The 19,819-nt window shown below is 41.8% G+C and overlaps 1 long non-coding RNA gene across 2 annotated transcripts in view; it reads right to left on the reverse strand.

Annotated features, from left to right (window-relative positions):
• The window catches only part of LOC107131116 (uncharacterized), a 294,115-nt gene that overhangs the window by 16,739 nt on the left and 257,557 nt on the right, over window positions 1-19,819 (reverse strand). For both annotated transcript variants that reach the window (XR_001494152.4, XR_010578668.2), the window contains one exon: window positions 13,012-13,226. This is a non-coding gene — a long non-coding RNA (uncharacterized lncRNA). The remainder of the gene's footprint in view (window positions 1-13,011; window positions 13,227-19,819) is intronic.

The following is a 19,819-nucleotide window of genomic DNA, read 5'->3' on the forward strand; positions in this document are numbered from 1 at the left end:
AATGGGGCCTCAGGAGCCCCAGGGCCAGTTCCCGGGCTCTGGGAGAGAAGCCCATCTAAATCCAGCTTGTTGTCCTGGCCAGCCCACAGCCTTTCCTTGGTCCCTCTCTCTGGTGTAGCTCCAATGGGAGACATTCTGCTGTACTCTTTTCTGTCTTGGTTGAGAAATCAGTTGGAGCAGAAATGTCCATATGGAAATATTTTCCTTTCTCAGGCCATGGCTTTGCAAGAGAAGGAACTGATAAGCCAGACTAGGGTATGGGATAACCAGAGAGAGAGAGAGAGTGGGAGAGGATGCCAGAAAACTAGATGCAGCCCAACTGCAGATAACTTGTGGGCATTGAAGAGCCATCAAAGGCATAGGGAATTTATTTTATATAACCTGCATTTTACAAAGATCACTCTGCAAAGAGGATTTGAGGGGAGCAGATGGAGGCAAGGAACCCAGCCAATCAGTTTCAATGACAATCCAGCCAGGATGTCATATTGTCATGAACAATAGCCATGGGATGAAGCAAAAAAGAAGGTGGGAGACTCAGAATGTGACTAACTGGGACACAGAAAAGTGACAAGAACATATGCTAGGTAATAGTTAATATCACAGCCCTGTTAGAAGGTACTGTTATCGTCATCCTATTGAAGGGGAAACTGAGGATCAAAGAGGTTACCTGTCTTGCTAATAATTGGTACAGCCAGGAATTAAATATAGGTCCATATGTATTTGTATGTTAATAAATAGGTAAAATGTTAAGATTAAGGAGGGAACACAATTTTGCTCTGGTCAAACTATACTCAGTGTACTGCATTCAGATCCAGATCACTACTTTAAAGAGAAACTTTGATGGGTTAATGGAATGTATATAGAGAAGAGTGATGGGGCAGGCATGGAGCTGAAAACTGTGTTGTGTAAGATGAAAGTTCTGGGGCATACACCTGAAAAACAGCAGAATTGGATGGCATGTGATGCTGTGTTCAATTATTCTGAGTCCTTTTGAAGCCCAGGGAGTGAGCAGAAGGAAAGCTCTGCATGAGTCAGCAGGATCCAGAAAAGACATGTTTTAAACTTAGGTCTTTGTCTTGAAGACAATGGGAAGCCATTGACAGTGTTAAGCAATCAGTAACATGTTTTCATTTTGAAAAGATCATTCTTGGAGATGGATTCAAGAACACCTTTGTCGGCTGGATGCGGTGGCTCAAGCCTGTAATCCCAGCACTTTGGGAGGCCAAGACGGGCGGATCACGAGGTCAGGAGATCGAGACCATCCTGGCTAACACGGTGAAACACCGTCTCTACTAAAAAATACAAAAAACTAGCCGGGCGAGGTGACAGGCGCCTGTAGTCCCAGCTACTCGGGAGGCTGAGGCAGGAGAATGGCATAAACCTGGGAGGCGGAGCTTGCAGTGAGCTGAGATCCGACCACTGCACCCCAGCCTGAGCGACAGAGTGAGATTCCGTCTCAAAAAAAAAAAAAAAAAAAAAACACCTTTGTCAATAAATTGTATGTTTCCTTCATATGTATTCCAGAACACAGCCTGGTAAGTTTATTACCTAAGATTTTCTATTTTTTGTTATTGAAATAAAATCTTGGTCTATTATATTTTCTAACTGGTTGTTGTTTGAATTTTGGATTTTTTTTGTATATTTATTCCATATTCAGCCTCCTTAATGAACTCTTTTTATTACTTCCAATTCTAGTTAATTCTCTTAAGTTTCTGAAGATAATAAACACACCTTCTGAAAGTAATTACAATCCTCTCTTTCAGTAGTTACAAGTTGTAATTTTTTTCTTGTCTCATTGCATTTACTAGAATTTCTAAAACAGTGATTCTCAACATAGATTAGTTATTCTCAAGCAGGGATAATTTTGCTCCCTAGGGGGCATTCAGTAATGTCTAGAGGTATTTTTGATTATCACAACTGGGGAAAAGAGGGCTCTCGTGGATAAAGGGCATCCTTAATGTCAATAAAAATGCCTTTTGTATTTAACCAGTATCTATGGCTTTGACTGTTAGTGTAAGGCAGAAATTTTGTTGAGTAGAGTCTTTAAGCCCATATTAATTAAGATTTTTAAAATCAGAAGTAGATATGGAGTCTTATCAAATTCTTTTATAATTTTCATCAAGATGATAATATCGCTTTTTACATTTGTCCTATTCTTACATTATAATAGTTGACTTCTTGGCTCCACTGGCATTACTTTAGAAAATCATTGACCATTGTTAAATAAGCATATCTCTGCTGTTTCTCTCCCTGTAACACACTATAAGGAATTGCCCATGTGAAAAGCAGCTTGATTACAAATCAATGCCAGTAATTTGGAGTGTCTGCCCTTGTGGCTTTCAATGGGGCCTCATATATGAAGCCACCATTTGTTTCTTCTGAGTTGTAATGGCTAAATATGGATACCATGAGCCTCTTGTTGCCCTCAGCTGCTCTGAAGAATGACTGCTAACCTCTTTGAGGTCTCTCTAGATTCTCACTCCCAAAAAGTGATTTTTTTTTATATACTGCAGAAACAGACAATATCAGGGCAAACAATTTCAAACATACCCTCACAATTTGGGGGAAATTCACTCAGGCATGTTTGCCTGACACAGTAACAAACAGAAACTTAATTTTTAATATAGATTTCCTAATATTAAGCTATCTTTCAGTCCTGAAATAATTGGTAGCTCATGGTGAATTATTCTCTTAAGATTGGACTTACTGTCCTAAATTTTTTGTAAATATACAACATTCTTATTACATTCAAAAGTAAGAATGTTCTCAAGTTTCCTGTCTTTATATAATTTTGGTATGAAATTGCAATAATTTTGCTATCCCTTTTATGTTCTAAAGCAATTTATCATGAGATTTAAATATTTAGATTATAAATTAGAAAAGATGTACCTATAAAACATCTGGCTACTTGTTTATCATTCCTAAAACTCACTCTGTAAAGTTAAATACCTCTTTTCACTTCTAATGTTTTGTAGTAATATTTTGACCATCTTGCTAGTTGTGTAAGAGACTTTATTAACATCCGTGGAACTTCTCTTGGGTTTAATTGTAAATTTTATTGTTTCCCATTTCTTATTCTTCTTATTATTATTATTTTCTTTTTGAGATGGAGTCTCACCCTGTTGCCCAAGCTGGAATGCAGTGACACCATCTCGGCTCATTGCAACCTCTGCCTCCCAGGTTCAAGTGATTCTCCTCCCTCAGCCTCCCAAGTAGCTAGGACTATAGGCATGTGCCACCATGCCCTGCTAATTTTTGTTTTGTTTTGTTTTTTGGTAGAGACGGGGTTTCACCATGTTGGCCAGGCTGGTCTGGAACTTCTGACCTCAGGTGATCCACCCTCCTCAGCCTCCCAAATTGCTGGGATTACAGGCGGAAGCCACCACACCCAGCCTTTTTCTCTCATTTCTAAATTATCACTTTCTGTGTCTGTCCTTGAATATTGCTTTTTACCTATTGTCTACCTTTTTACCTATTGCTTTTTACCTATTGAAAATATACATTTTCTCGTAATTTCTTATGTAAGTTGTTCTTTGATTTTTTAATTCTTTCTCATTTTAACAGTGAAGTCACTTAAGGAGATGTATTTACCTTTGAGTCCAGCTTTAACCATATCCTAAAAGTTTGCTAAATGATGTTCTCACTCTTTTCATCTAACTATCCCATGTCTGTTGGTTTAAGTTGTTTCTAATCCAAAGGTTTTGTTTACCTTTCCATTAATTATTTTTCCTCTAACCTTTTCTTATTGTTTCCTATCTTTATTATATTGTGGTTAAAGAATTTAACATATAACTTTTATTTGGGGAAATTATTGATTTTTTTTCTTTTTAGCTAACATGTAAACAATTTGTATTGATATGTCGAGTTCTTGAAAAGAAGCTTCGTCTCTAGAACATAGTCTCCACTTTGGGGTGTGCATCACAGAGGGGAGCACAGGATTATCCAATCAAGTGTAGGTAAAACATTAAAACTTACATTCAGTATTTATTTTCATTATATCTTTTCTCTATTTTGTATATGTTTCATATGTCTTATATTAGTATTGTAGAAGATTAATATTATTAATATATGCACTATTGGGAGCATATACTTGAAAAGGTTTTAAACAGAGAAGTGCATAGTGAACATGACAGAGAACACCAGTCTAAAAAGCACAGAAGTCAATATTTTAATTCAGTGGTATGTCTACATAATTAACAAACATTTATATTTAAACTGTATGCTCAAAATGTTCTACATATTGGGATTCACATTCAAAAAGTTTGGAAACAATTGCATTATCAACAATAATTTTCTAAAGAGATAGAAAGCCTTTGTTTATCAGAATTCTGAGGAAAGCAGGGAAACTAATGTGGATTCATAGGGAATGCTAGGCTGAAAATAATCTTCCAAAACAATGGGACCAGACTCTACCTCCTATTTAAACATCACAGAAACAAAAAGGAAGTCAAGAGAAGCAGGAGAAGGTGAGGTCAGGAGATTTTACAGAGCATTTGACAGCCCTGAGGTATGGAAGTGGGAGTAAAGTGGAAAAATTTTATCTAAATTTCCAAGGGTCAAGGTATATATTACTGAACTCATAAGTATCCTTATTTATATTTTTGGTCTGTGTTAAATTCCTCTTCTATTATTGTGTTTCATCACTTTTTTCCTGATATGATGTTACATTATTTGGCACATCAAGATTCATGACTATTATTGCTTCCTTGTCTCCTTATCAAAATAAAATTACCTTCTTTTTTTTCTTTTTCCTTTTTTTTTTTTTTTTGGACAAGATCTCACTCTGTTGCCCAGGCTGTAGTGCAGTGGTGCAATCACGGCTTATTGCTTCCTCAACCTCCAAGGCTCAAGTAATCCTCCCATCTCAGCCACCCAAGTGGCTGGATTACAGGCACATGCCCCACACACAGCTAAATTTTTTTATTTTTTATAGAGATGGATTTTTGCCATGTTGCCCAAGCTGCTCTTGAACTCCTGGGCTCAAGCAATTAGCCTGCCTTGGCCTCTCAAAGTGCTGGGATTACAGGTGTGAGCCACTGTGACTGGCCAAATTGCCTTATTTTAATGTCTTTTACTTTGGAGTGTATCTTGTCCTTGTATGTCATTTTGACTTAGATCTAAATCATATACAAAGTTTGTAGGTGGTTTCTGTTTGCTTGCTTGCTCACTCTCTTGCTTTAATCCAATTTGAAAGTCTTTATTTTGCATTAAATTTTATTCTATTTAAAGACCCATGTCCACAGAGGAGGTCTACAGAAAAAAAATGAAATAAAAAATAAAAATAAACAAAGACCTAGAGTTCTAGATCTTACTGCATTGTTATTTTATACTGTTCTTTGTGCTTTTTTGCTATTAGTTTTGTTTTTCATCAAGACTATTACTGTTTTTCTAAATTTTGAAAAAGTTTAAAATATAAAAAGCACTAGAAATAATATATAAAAATATTCCCATAAACTCTGTTCTCTTTGATTTTTTTCTTCTCTGGCTGATTGAAGTGTATAAAACCTTCTTATATTCCCATAAATGATTGTCTTTTCCTGGTAAAAACTATACTGTATACCTGTATTTTTCTGTTCATTAATGTTGATGACTCTTCTGTAACAGGAGTAAAAAATCATTTTGAAATTTACCCCCAATCCATTCCTAACCCACTTACATGTTTTCATTAATATAATCTAGAATTTTTAGACCCAGATTATTAATATTTAATTTTATGTTTGTTTATATTATGTTCCTCTATTCCAGGAATTGTTTCTCAGATAATTGCATTGCTAGGTAACCTTATTTATTATTATTAAAATAATAGATATGTTTAACTGATTTTAATGTTCACTGTTCTGACTTTTATCTTGATTTATCCTTTTCTGTGTCCCCGACTTTGATTTATTTCATTCATGTGTAATACAGCCTCAAGAATTTTATTTGCTTTGCTTTTTGTATTTTAGGATGGGTTCATAAATGATAGACTTTGCATATATATCTTTCTGTTATCTTCACAATTGAATAACTTGCCTGGGAACTGTATGCTCTTGAGTCATAACCTTTTCCTCTCCGAATTCCGTAGACATTGTCCCATCATCTTGCAGTTTTCAGAATTGTGGCAAAGTCTGAAAGCAATCTGATCTTTGTCCTTTATGAGAAAATTGTTTCCTTCCTTCATGCCTCTAGAGGTCATTCATTTATTAATACAGGTATTCAACAAATATTTGTCAAGTACCTACTGTGTGCAAAGCACTGATCTAGACATAGCAATGAATGGAACAGAGAGAATGAAGAACAGAGAATTAAGGCAGAGAGAAAGAACAGAGAATTAAAGCAGAGAAAAAGATCTGCCTTCAGGGACCTCTCAGGCTAGTGGGGGAGAGAGGCGATAAACAAAATGAATAAGTATGTCATGGACTCTCTATTATAGGGGATTTCTGAGGATAACACACACTAGGAAGGAGGTTAAAGCTGAAGAAGGGTATAGGGAGTTGGAAACATGACCATTTAAATAGGGTCCTAAGGGAACACTTTAATAAGTTAACATTCCAATAAAAACCTGAAGGAAGTGAGGAGTGAGCCATGTGGCTCTCTGGTGAAGAGCATTCCAGGCAGAGGGAAGAGCATATGCAGAGACCCTGAACTGAGAGCTTGCCTGATATGTTCAAGGAATAACAGGGAGGCCACTGTGGCTGGAGTAGAAATGAGCAAGAAAGAAAGAAGAAACTGATGAGATGAGATGAGACTTATAATGGAGGGCCAGATCATGGAGAATCTTGTTAACCAGTATGTATACAGGTCAGCTTTTCCCAAGCTGGGGTTCCAAGGAAAACATACATTGAGCATTGCTACTTTCCAAGAGGGAGCTATGATAAGCAAAGCTTCCCAAATTAAATTGTCTATGGAATCTCATTATAGAAGACCTGTCAGTATGCATTCACCCATGCACTCAACAAATATTTATTGAGCGCCTACTATATGGCAGGCACTGATCTGGGCATGGAGGATACGATGATGAACAAAACAAAGTCCCTGCCCACATGGAATTTTCATCAATGTGTAGATAACAAACAACAAACTCCTACGTATGTGAGATAAATGCTATGAAGGAAAAATGAAGCAGGATAAAATACTTGTAGAACACTCGTTTTGCTAAACATTTATCTCTTTTTTTTTTTTCATTTTTCCTAATGTATTACTGACCTTTCAAAAAATATTAAAATTTTTCTTAAGCTTGAGAAAGTTCTCTCCTAGTTCACCTTCCGCTGTTACTTCTTTTGTTGTTCTGGTCTCTTTTAAAATTTTGTTTTTTATTTTGAAATTTTGGAGGGAAATATTTTAAAGTATTTCTTATATGCAAAAGAATAAACACACTGGTCTCCTTTTTAGGAACAGCAGTGATCTCTATGCTGGCACTCTATTAAGTGCCATTCTCTGTTCTCTATGTACCTAATCTCTTTGCTTTTGTTTCTCCTATAATCTGCTGGAGTTTTTTAAGTTTATCCAGGATTTATGATTCCAAGTTCAGTGTCTACCTCACTATTATTAGTTCAAATGCACAATTAAAATCTCTAAAAACTCACTTTTTGTGATCACATTAATTTCTTACATTAAGTTTTTAATTAGAAAAATAATAGCTAATATTTATTAAAAGCATACCTCATCCCAGATACTCTGCTAAGAGCTTTACATGCTTTATGTCATTTACTATTCAAACGGCTCCATGAGCAGGCACCACGGTTATCACCACTGAACAGATGATGACATTGAGGCATAGAGGCATACAGATTAAGTGATTATTGACTATTTTCTACCTTGCCAATTCTGCTCTGTGCTGCATCTAACATTAATTTTAATTTTGCTTCTTTATATTTCATCTTTATGAATTTCATTTACCTTATTTTATTTCTAACTCCTCTCAGCTTGCTCCCTTCATGTCATACATTGGCATATCATCTTATTTTTATTTCTTGTATCATAAACTACATATTTCCATGAATTTTGCTGAAAAGACAAGTCAGATGTGTTCTAAAATGTTCTTCAGTTTACTATCATCAATCTTTTTCAAAAGTAAGTTCTTTCTCTACGTTGTGAGTAACATGTTCTCTGTTTTGTGAGGCAGATTTTCTCTGAAGCCTCATGCGCTTCTTTTCTTCCTCTATTACTCATTTCTGATCCAACAAAAGAAAGAAAATAAAGCCAAGTCTGCCTAGACATAGGACTTTTTTGCTAAAAAAAAAAATTAAAATTAAAAATAAGACTTTCTTTGGTTCTTCTTTGCTGGCCATCTGGGTGCTATTTGAATCCTTAAGCCCAGAACTTATGCCAGAGAGCTGGAGCATGTGACAGCCTCTAATTCTCTCTTCAACTTCCAGTGTTTTTAGTCTCATATTTACTATAATTCCAATGGTTCACAGGGAGTTATAGGCTGTCTCAGAAACCAGCCAACTGATCATGTTACTACGAGAAGGTCACATACTCCTGAATAATCTGTGTGAACAGTAAATTCAAACTCCAACCTCTGAATGCCCATGTCTGTCTCAAGATTAGCTCCTTCCCAAGGCCAGATCCACATCCCAACATGGCCATTACCTATCGTATGCACTTCCACCCAAGTGGCATTAGAGTGCTCGTCACTGAACTGCTGGAAGAGCACTGCTAGGGTGGAATGAGGGAATCTAGAACCCTGGCCTCCTCAGAACATAATTCCTACAGAGTAGGGGTGAGGAAGGCTTCCTTCTCTCTGAAGGACTCATTTAGAGATATAGATACAGGTTGGGGATGGGTAGACTGAGAGTGCCTTTAGCCTTTTCCCCGTTTGGCCCCACCCTCTGCCTCAATACTTCATCTGTTTTGGTTGAAGGAAATTAGATGCATATCACAGATTAATATTCCAGGATCCTGGTGCTATTAAATATGTCAGTATTTGTGTGTTTCCATAAACATTTCAGTGGAAAGGTAGGGAAGACAAAACAAAGGTGACCAACTTAAAAAGAAACAGGGAGGCAAGCTTACAATAGGAGATGGGCAGCTCTCTGCCTCAGTCTTCCCAGACCTCTGACCTTGCTGTATTAATCCATTCTCATGCTACTAACAAAGACATACCCAAGAGTGGGTAATTTATAAAGAAAAGAGATTTCATTGACTCACAATTCGGCAGGGCTTGGGAGGCCTCAGGAAACTTACAATCATGGCAGAAGGGGAAGCAAACACATCTTCACATGGCAGCAGGAGAGAGAAGAATAAGAGCCAAGCAAAGGGGGAAGCCCCTAATAAAACCATCAGATCTCATGAGAACCTACTCACTATCACAAGAATAGCATAGAGGAAACCACTCCCATGATTCAATTACTTCCCACCAGGTCCCTCCCACAACACATGGGAATTATGGAAACTACAATTCAAGATGAGATTTGGGTGGGAACACAGCCAAACCATATCATTTGCCTTACCCCTAAGTTAACCCTGAGCAGAGCAGGGACTCTCTTATCCCCATCACAGATGTGTGCTGGGCCAGGCACAGTGGCTCACACCTGTAATTTCAGCACTTTGAGAGGTCAAGGTGGACAGATCACCCGAGTCCAGGAGTTTGAGACCAACCTGGGTAACACAGTGAAACCCCATCTCTACAAAAAATACGAAAACTAGCTGGGCATGGTGGCATGCTCCCATAGTCCCACCTACTTGGAAGACTGAGGTAAGAGGATCACCTGAGCTTGGGGAGGTCAAGGCTGCAGTGAGCCATGATCGTAACCACTACATTTGCACCTCGGCAAGAGTGAGACCCCATCTCCAAAAAAATAAAAAAGATGGATGCTGAAAGTGTGGACTCTGGAAGCAGGCTGCCTGGGTACAAATCTAAGGTCCACACTGAGCAAGTTACTAAATCTTTCTGTGCCTCAGTCTCCCCATCTGTAAAATGATCTCTCTCATAGTTATTGTGAGGTGTAAGTGATATAATATTTGAGAAGTACTAATGACGGCACATGGCACGTAAAAATGCTATTGGTTGATTAAATGGTTGATTTATTTAAAGTGGTCAGCACTGGTACCTATGAGGCTCTCCTAGGCATGCACAGTCTGTCCTCATGGGCTACTTCCTTGATTTCCTTTACTAGGATAGAAGCTCTGCTTAGGGAGACCTGTTTTGCCTGTCCCTAACCCCCGGCCACGTTCTGTCCTTGAGGTTTGGGCTAACTCCTTGTCCCCAGGATCCAAAGGATCCTTGATGAGTGAGCTTTAATGAAAATTAAACCAAGTACCAAAGGTTTCCTGTGTGCCAGGCCTTCAGTACTTTGCCTGTATAAATCATTTAATTCTTACAACAGCTCAGTGACATCAGTGCTATTATTATCCCCATTGTACAGATGAAGCAAGAGTCCTAAAGTTTCAGGGCTATTAAACAGAGATGGGATTCAACATGAAAAACCTGAAGGACATAACCACCTCTCTGTCTGCCAAGGACAGAGACTTTGGGAGTTCTGAGACAGGCCTCTCTTTTGTGAAGAAATTCCTAAGCAACTTAAAGGGCCCCAAACCCAGCACAGATCTGGTGGTCTGTAAATATTTACTGGAAATTTATAGAGTAAAACATTTTGCCCTAGATCAATGATTCTTAACAGGGTGCGATTCTGCCCCTGAGCAGACAATCGGCAATGTCTAGAGACATTTTTGGTTGTCACAACCGGTGGGGAAATGTTACTGGCATCTAGTGGGTAGACACCAGGGATGCTGCTAAGCATTCCACAACACAGGACAGACCCCCATGACAAACGGTAATCCAAGTGTCAGCAGTGCCAAGAATGAGAAACACAGGCTCTGAAATCAACCGGCATGTTCATCTTTTCCTTGTATCTCTGACAAGACAAAAGAAACTAGATACTCCCACTGGGCGTGGTGGCTCACGCCTGTAATCCCAGCACTTTGGGAGGCTGACACAGGCAGATCATGAGGTCAAGAGATCAAGTCCATCCTGGCCAACATGGTGAAATCCCGTCTCTACTAAAAATACAAAAATTAGCCGGGGGTGGTGGCATATGCCCCAGGAGGCTGAGGCAGGAGAATTGCTTGAACCCAGGAGGCAGAGGTTGCAGTGAGCCAAGATCACGCCGCCGCACTCCAGCCTGGACGACAGAGCCAGACTCTGTCTCAAAAAAAAAAAAAAAAAAAAAAAAAAAAAAAAAAAAAGAAAGAAAGAAAGAAAGATATTCACAATAGCAAAGACTTGGAATCAACCCAAATGTCCATCAGTGACAGATTGGATTAAGAAAATGTGGCACATATACACCATGGAATACTATGCAGCCATCAAAAAGGATGAGTTTGTGTCCTTTGTAGGGACATGGATGCAGCTGGAAACCATCATTCTTAGCAAACTATCACAAGAACAGAAAACCAAACACCGCATGTTCTCACTCATAGGTGGGAACTGAACAATGAGATCACTTGGACTCAGGAAGGGGAACATCACACACCGGGGCCTATCATGTTGAGGGGGGAGGGGGGAGGGATTGCACTGGGAGTTATACCTGATGTAAATGACGAGTTGATGGGTGCAGCACACCAACATGGCACAAGTATACATATGTAACAAACCTGCACGTTATGCACATGTACCCTACAACTTAAAGCATAATAATAATAAATAAATAAAAGAAAGAAAGAAAGAAAAAGAAAAAGAAAAAAGAAACTAGATACCCCAAAATGCCATAAACCCCAAGAAGGGTTCTGTGCCTTGTAATTTACCTCTGTAAATAGGGCTGTCTCTGTACCTCTCATCCCCCAATTCAGTCATCTCCTTATTCCTTATTTTGGGGGCAATCTCAGAACTGCCCTTGAAGACAAAGAAAATTGTGAATTTCAGGAGGAGGGTGGAAACCTCGTCCTTTGGGAAAATTGAGTTGCTGAACAAAAAACTCAGCAGGCAAGCCCCTCATAGCTCACAGAGGATAAAGCATAGAATATTTTAAATTTCAGCCAGAGAGAACTGACTCTCTGCTCCTTCCATTCAAGAGCTTTTATTTTGCATTTAAATGACAAGGGAGAGGTTGGGGAGCAGGCGGCAGCTCCAGCCTCTGTGAGAAGGGAAGTTGTCGCCCCTCTGAAGTGGCTGCGTTAATGTCATGTCATTACACCGTATTGCTGCACAGGTTAATATAATTGGGTGACGATGTGTGAGCAATGATCCGTGCCGTGTTACAGCTCTGAAACAAATGACATTTAACCAGCCAGTCTGTAAGGCTCCTTGTTATCTACATGGTGAGCAATTGAAACGGAGAAGCAGACCTCTCGATGAGCAACTGATGAATTAGTTGTTGGGTTTCCTCGACAGCCTGGATTTATAAGAGCACAATTCTAACATAATTTATTAGATCTATAAACGGACAGATCCAATGTTTTTACTGAGATTACATCTTGTCACCCTCAGATATTGTGTCGCTGACAGCCCTGTTATAATTTAATTTTATTATTCTGATAAGGTGTTGTTTCTGGGGATTTATTTATTTTTTCCCCCTAAAAAGACATTTTCATTTTTAGCTGGAAAGGAATCAGAAACTTTTATGCTAGCAGATCTCCAGTAGCCACCCAGACAGCTTTTCCATACTGACTGTGAGCTTCTAAAGAGCAGGGCTGAAGTTTTAGCATGAATTAGTGCATGGCCCTTGGCCTGGGGAATGGCAGGAAGACATAAGGGAGTATCTGTCGGGTGGCATTGGGGCTTGTTTGAGGATCTTCCTCTTGTTGAAACATCAGCCAGTGATTGATATCCTTCCATAGAGTTTCTCACCTTCGCAGCCTGTCCGCCCCTCTCCACACCTGCCTTTCAGGCCAGGCAGGGCACAGAAGAGTCTACCCTGGCTCTAGCCATCACTCACCTGAGCATGAAGCTGACATGTAGCTTCCTGGACAACAGTGTCCCACAAAGCTATTCTAAGCCAGCTCCTCCTGACCATGTAAAAAAAGGGGTGTGTGTCCACTCTCAAAGCCCCTCTAGCCAAAGGGTTACAGGTGTGAGTGACCAACACCTACCAGTAAAGGACAGTGGCCATCCCAAGAACTGCAAGGGAGAGGCAATGCTGGATGTCCAGTCCAAAGAACATAGACGGTGAGAAAACACCCGACTTAGAGGCAATCAGATTGGGGTTGATGTCCCTCCAGGTAGCTGTGACTTCAGGCATTCTACTTCTCCTTCATGAGCCATTGCCCATCTGAAACATAGCAGTGATGACACCTGCCTCATAGTCCTGGTGAGAAAAAAATGAGATAATGAACATAGAGTAGTGCTTTATTAGATAAAGTACTGTGCAAAGGAAGGATACCTTTATTAGCATTAGCATCTCTAAGCTCTAGAGATACATTTTTTCATCTAACAGGGATATTTTTATTGTTGTTTTTTATTTTATAATAATGATAAACTTCATATAGCTTTAAATTTTACCAGGTGCTTGCATATGATATAACAAGCTCATTTTCATCTCCTAATAATTTGGTGAAGGTAGGTGACTTCACTGTCTCCTATTTTATGGATAAAGAAACTAAGGCTCATGGAGGTGACCCAGAGTTAGTCCACTGGTTACAGGATTCTAACTCACAATAGAACAACCCCACATCCATGACTTTGTACTTCCAATAAAATCAGGGCTTTCTCTACTCTGGATTCAAATGAAGCAGAGCATGGCTCTGGGGACAATCAGAATGAAAGTTTGTCACCAGCTCCCCGTTCTCAAGAGTTCAGCCACAGCTTGCTCGTAGGAGAAATGATTTGGGTCAATTCACCAAAGCCTGGGGTACAGGTGCTCTAGGGTTTCAGCTCCATTGGCTTTCAGAGCCAGCTTCCGTCCCCAAGGCCAGAGGCAATTCTTGGAGTCATTCATAAAGCCCTCCATGTCTCATGGGGAGAAAAGAAATTAATATCAGAAGTGGCAGCATCTGAGCGGTGGCTTCATAACAGGCTTGAACCTCGACCTCTCAGCTACAACTGGGAACGGCTCAGTCAAGCACGTCATTGACTCCCACAGTCCTGGAACCCGAGATGTGCATGTGGGCTTGTAGGTCACCCAGTCCAGCCCCGTTATTTTACAGATGAGGAGGTTGTATTCCAGAGAGGGGAGAGGGTTCACCCAAGGTCACACAGTGGGTCAGGGGCAAAATCAGGGTTGGAACCAGGTCTCGTGGTTCAGGGCTCTTTCCAACATTGGGCTCCCCATCAGGCATACTCTATCATTGGAAGCTTTTATGAGACCCAGTAAAACAGAGGCTCCATCAAAACACCAAATACGCAATGTGCAGCCCTGCACAGATCTGTTAAGCCATCACTGCAGCAGCCAGGAGCTCTACCCGGGAGGGAGGCCCACACCCCATCACCATTCACCCCCTTGGCCTTGAACCTCTTGCCTCTATCCACTGTGGATTTCAACCCTCCCTTCCTCTCCCAGTTGCAGCCTGATCTTACTCTTAAGGCTTAACGCTAAAATGTGCTGATTTTTCTAGATCTCTTTCTCTGTTCTTATTGAAGTTTTCCTTCCAGAAAATTCTGCCTCAGGCCAAGCTGGTAAATGTTCTCCAGCCTCATCTGATCCTCAAGACCCTTTCCTAGGAGCGGTGTGGGAGAAAAACCAAAGTTTCCAAAATACAATGTCAGCTGAAGTATCGCATCTTCAGGGAAGCCTTCCCTGACCCCAACCACCTCCACTCAAAACTGGATCCGTTTCTCGCATCCTTTGTAAGTAGCTCTTAGAGTTTGTAAGGAGACTTGGGTGTGATTTCTAGATCAGCACGTGTCTCCCCCACTAGAGGGAGCTCTGAGGGGCCAGGGTGCAGCTGCTTTTGTTTGCTACTGTGTGGCCAGTGCTTGTAGGGTGCCTGCCAGGAGGTGGGTGCTCCATAAATATCTACTCAAGGGGGGGATGCAGATGAAGCTCGTCTTCACCCACCCCCAAAAGGGTGAGCTTTTCCTGGAAAACGGGGAATTCTGGGGGCCCTTGGAGGGTCCAAAGAGGATGCACCTTTAAGTAAAGGGATGAGTCCATCTTTAAGGGGAGAGTTTGGGCTGAGACACTGAACAAAGTGAGAGCACCCTGTCCCCACTGCTCCCTTAGCGCTGAGGATGTTTTATGCTGCCCACAGCTGAAAAAGTGCCCCTTGTGGTGGTGGAGGGGGGTAGGTTTACTCAGGATTGAGGTGGCTACAGCAAGACGTCCCCTCCTCCGTGCTTCCCAAGGTTGCTTCGGCTTCCAGGGGCACCTGCCTAGAACCTGGCAGCCCATCAAGGCAGAGGAGGTACAAGGCAGGAGATGTAGGGCAGCCCAGTTCCTGTGGGTCAGCCGGGAACAAGCCCAGCCACCATAAGGAACAGGAAGAGAAGCCCCTGGATGCCCCTCAAGAGACCCCTCTGGAGCCTGTCTTTGGGTCTAGAGGGAGTAGCCATGAGCCTTGGGACCCAGCACAGGGACTGTATCTAGGTGCCAGGGGTAGCAGATCAGCAGAAACTGCCAGGAGTAACCAAAGTTGCATCTGCAGTCACTGCTCTTTGGAAACAGCTGACCAGGGTCCCTGAGGACACAGTTCTCACTTTCTGGGCAACAGGGGAAGGGATGGCCCATGCCTCCAGGACCTAGCAATATCCAGCAATAAGGGCTCCTGGGCAAATTTTGCTGGTGACACAGGCACAATGTCTTTGAGGATGATGCTACAAGGCCTGCCCTCTAGGACGGCACAGTACAAAAGAAATAGAAAGCAAGCTCTGTGTGTCATTTCACATTTTCTGGTGGCCACATTTTCTTAAAGTAAAAATAGGTGAAAATAATGTTAATAATAAATTTTATTTAACCCAATATATCCAAAATATTATTATTTCAACATGTAATCAATATAAAAATATTATTGAGATACTTTATTTCTTTTTTTTTCAAAATGCAGAGAGTATTTTAAATACACTGACAATATAAGTCAATTCTGAATAGCTTGTGGATAGTGGCTAGTGAATTGGACAGCATGGCTCTGGAAGGTCAAGTCAGCCTTCACCTTGACAGTTTCATCTGGTAAATGGGCATATCTCAAGGTTGTCAGGTGTCTGAAGGCTCCAAATGTGACGTGCAGAGCTACAAGGACAGGTGCAGAAGCAAGGGGTTTCATAAGCCAGAGAGTGCTCACTGGGCCACACGATTCCCTCTCAACAAAACCAGGCTTACACCGCATTCTAGTGAAACTTTGGTTGAAGAGACCCTGTGGCACTGGTTTTATGGCTGCCCTGCAGAAATGCTCTGCTTTGAGCCTGGGAAATGGAGCTGTTTGAAACAGATCCAGGTTTTCAGCTGCCTGGTCCCTGCGCCCCATCTGCCAAGCACCAGGAATGAGGCAGATGCTAGAAACACATCTGTCAACCTGCCCTGATGGTTTCTGGCACTTCCCCCAGCCTCTCTGAGCCTGTGCCCCCACCCTGGAAGAAGCTGGCACTCTCTGGGTTTTCAGTTCCTAGTACCCACCGGAGGGCAAACTGGGGCATCCCTGGATGTGGCTGCCCCCAAAAATGGGTCCCCCATTCTCAGGGACTGATAGCTCTGTCTGCTTTGCTGCCTCCCACCCCTCTAACACAGCCCCTCTCTGAGACAGGAAGTAGGGTGTAAACCCAACAGTCCCCACAGACACAATGAGCAGCTCTGGGAAGGTCTGCATGGGCTGCAGTGAAGCAAATCCCAGCATGGAGCAGGCCAGTGCCTGCACGGCAAGCGACAAAACCTGCTCCCGCTCTGCCTCTCTCCCCGATAATATGAGTTGTTTTGAGGATGAGATGAGAGTATGTAAACAAAGTTCCTGACAATCAGTACTCAACAACCTCTGAGTAGAACAAGACCGAGAGCTAACAGGGAAAAGAGAGGATGCCTTAACCATAGTGATGGCAGGGCTAGACTCCAGGTCAGAGTCTGTTGTCCCTCGTCTGGGCCATTACAGGTCACCACCACCTGGGGTTCCTGAATGATTTCAACATTATGTAGTTTAAGAGGGAAAAGTCAGTCCATCTGGTTGTGCATGTATTTTATATGCCTAAAAAAGTCATGGGTTAAAAAAAGTTTAGAGTGTCTGACTCTCCTCTGTCATGCCGGCTCCCAGGTCAGAGCCTGGATCAATGTAGGTGTTCAGTAGATACGGTTGATCAGACAAGAGGAAGACAGGAGTGCAAAAAGCAGGGAGGGAAGAGAGAACTCAAGAAATTTGGTGAGGGGTGTAAGGGGTAAGCAACAAAGACACAGCAGAAGGAAGAGGTGGAAGAGGTGATCCAGGGTCGGAGCCTCCCGCTGTCCCAGCCCTGCGTCTTCAAATCCAGCTCAGCCCACCTCTCCCAAAGGCATCCCAGTGGCTGGGTGCAGAGGGCTGGGCACCCTGGCTTGAGCTGGAAAGCCTTTTGCCAACTCCATTTTTCCTCTTAAACCATTAAAGAGTCTAAACGTCAGCTAAATGAGGACCCCATATGTGGAAATATTCATTCTCACATTGATGTTTTGCTTATAAAAGCACGTTGTTTTATGTGTGGGTGGAGGAACTCATTGTAAACTGTTAAATATGATGTAAATGCTAATTTCTCTGCATTGCCCTGTAAAGGAACTCCCTGGGAAGTGCGTCTAGTGGAAGACCATAAAAGAAAATGGTAAAAATAAATTAGGGAGAAACGCGGGTGGTAGCATACGGTGTCTGTTTTGCCAACACGCAGCCATGTGTCTCCCCTCCAAGCTCTGGCCCTAACAGGAGAGGATTTGCATAACTGCAGTAACAGATGCCACCGCTTCCCAGCAGCCACCCGGCCTTGACAACTTTTGGGAAACATTCTGCCAAGGTTTGCTTCCAATAAAAACAATTTTTAAAATCACCAAGCATTTCTCCCTTTTGCAATTTTTAACAAAATTATGGTTTCTAGAGGTTTGCATTTCAATCCTGAAAAGAAGAGGCACAACTGATATGATGAAGCTCTGCCTTTAAAACCAACCTAGGTTTCAGGTTGCTCACCCAAGCTTGCAGTAATAACCTTTTCTAAAAACCTCCGATGCACTTTGGCCACATTCAAAAGAGAGAACATGGCAGGTGTCTGGTGAACACAGGCCTCTTTCTCCATCAGTAGCCTGGCCAGTCTTGGCACTCTGTTAACCAAACCCAGTTCTGGATTTTAACCACAACCCAAATTTTGTCACACACAAAAGAATTAGAATTCAGGGTCACACAGCTATTTGTGGAATGAATATTAGTATATTCTTTGCAAATGCATGATGTATGAACTGCATATATTTCTCTGATAAATTGTTTTTAAATATTTCCTCCTTTTTATTAATCGAAGAGGAGCCTCGTGTATCACTGCCATTTTTTCCTGTTTTTCACATAAATTATTTTCTTGCAATGTTCGTTTGTATTATTATTGCCGATATTAAGGCAAAGACTTTTTTTGCCTTGTAAACAAGATTTTGCTTACAGCTAAATGAAAGAAGTGAAGTTAATCACATTGAAATAATAGGTTTAAAAAGGTAATTCAGTGGTGTGGGAATGAAGTTTAATCTTCAGCAATAGAAGCCGTGCTGAGAGAAATGGCAGAAAAGCTTGTTCTGTAATTAAATGGTATTTATCACAGGCAGGTCAGCTCTGCTGGGTGAGAGGCTCCAGGACTTCACAGAGAAGAGGAAGGCAACTAGGGCAGACAAAAAGGGTCCAGAGTAGAGCCTGCAGATTCCAAGAGTGGGCTGGGAGGAAGAGCTGGGTGCAGTGACACCTCCTGGGGTCCGGCTGTTCAACCTTGCACATGTGTACCTCAGCCCACAGCAATGAGTCTGGCAAAAATGTCAAGTGCATCCTCCACATCCCTCCAGAAGGGACCCAATGTACAGCCTCCCTAGTCAGCATTAAACCGCATGAAGTTAGAATTTACACAGACCTGGGACCAAATCATACAGCCAGTAGCCCCACTTTCTTCATCTGTAAAATGGAGATAATAATGCACCAATCTCCTGGAGTTGTTATGACAACTTGCAACACAAGATGTAATGTGCCATGTACCATGCCTGGCACTGCAGCAATAATCAATGCTAATTATAGCCCACTAATGAGGATTCAGACCTCAGGCAAAGCTAGTGCAGGTTGAGAATCTCTAGCCCAAAGAGGAAAAAACTGAGCTTCTCAAACAGATGTTTCTCAGGCAGCCTTCTGCAAATGTGGCCAAACTTGTCAGCAAAGCGTCAAACCTGGTGTAAACTGAGGGCATCAGCCTGCAGCTGAGAAGGCTGAGGGCTGATTTCAAGATGGTTCTCGAACAGCCCTCTGCAAACATGTTCAACCCTAATAATAAAACGAGTCAGTGAGTTGAGCCCTATCCCAGATTTCTCTTTCCAGAACTCTGATTTCCTCCGGGAGCTAGATGATATGAACCCCAGATGGTTTGGCTGGGCTCAGACCATGCTGTTCATCCATCTGAGTTCAAGCCCTGAATCTGCACTTGGAAGGGTGTGGTTTTAGATAAGTGAGCATCTGAAGACGAGAGAAAGTGACAGTACTGTGTGGAGAGGAGGATGGAGTTAGATAATTCAGGGACAGTCTTTCATGCTGCCAAGGCCAAGCCCTTTCCTCCCATGCTACAGCTCTTTGCTAGCTGCTGGCTCTTTCTTAGAGGCTTTTGGCCCTTTCACTCACCATTTAGAGGCTTTTGGCCATTTCACTCGCTCATTGATGAGATACTCAGGCCACTGTGCTTCAGGAAGACCAAAAGACCCCATGTGGGGATGTCTCACTTCGGGGAGGACCCTCTTGTCTTTAACTCTGGCCTGCCTGTCTATCAGGGCATTTGCTGGCAGGAAATTTAAGC

This window comes from Macaca fascicularis, chromosome 10, assembly GCF_037993035.2.
Source record: "Macaca fascicularis isolate 582-1 chromosome 10, T2T-MFA8v1.1".
Lineage (NCBI taxonomy): Eukaryota > Metazoa > Chordata > Mammalia > Primates > Cercopithecidae > Macaca > Macaca fascicularis.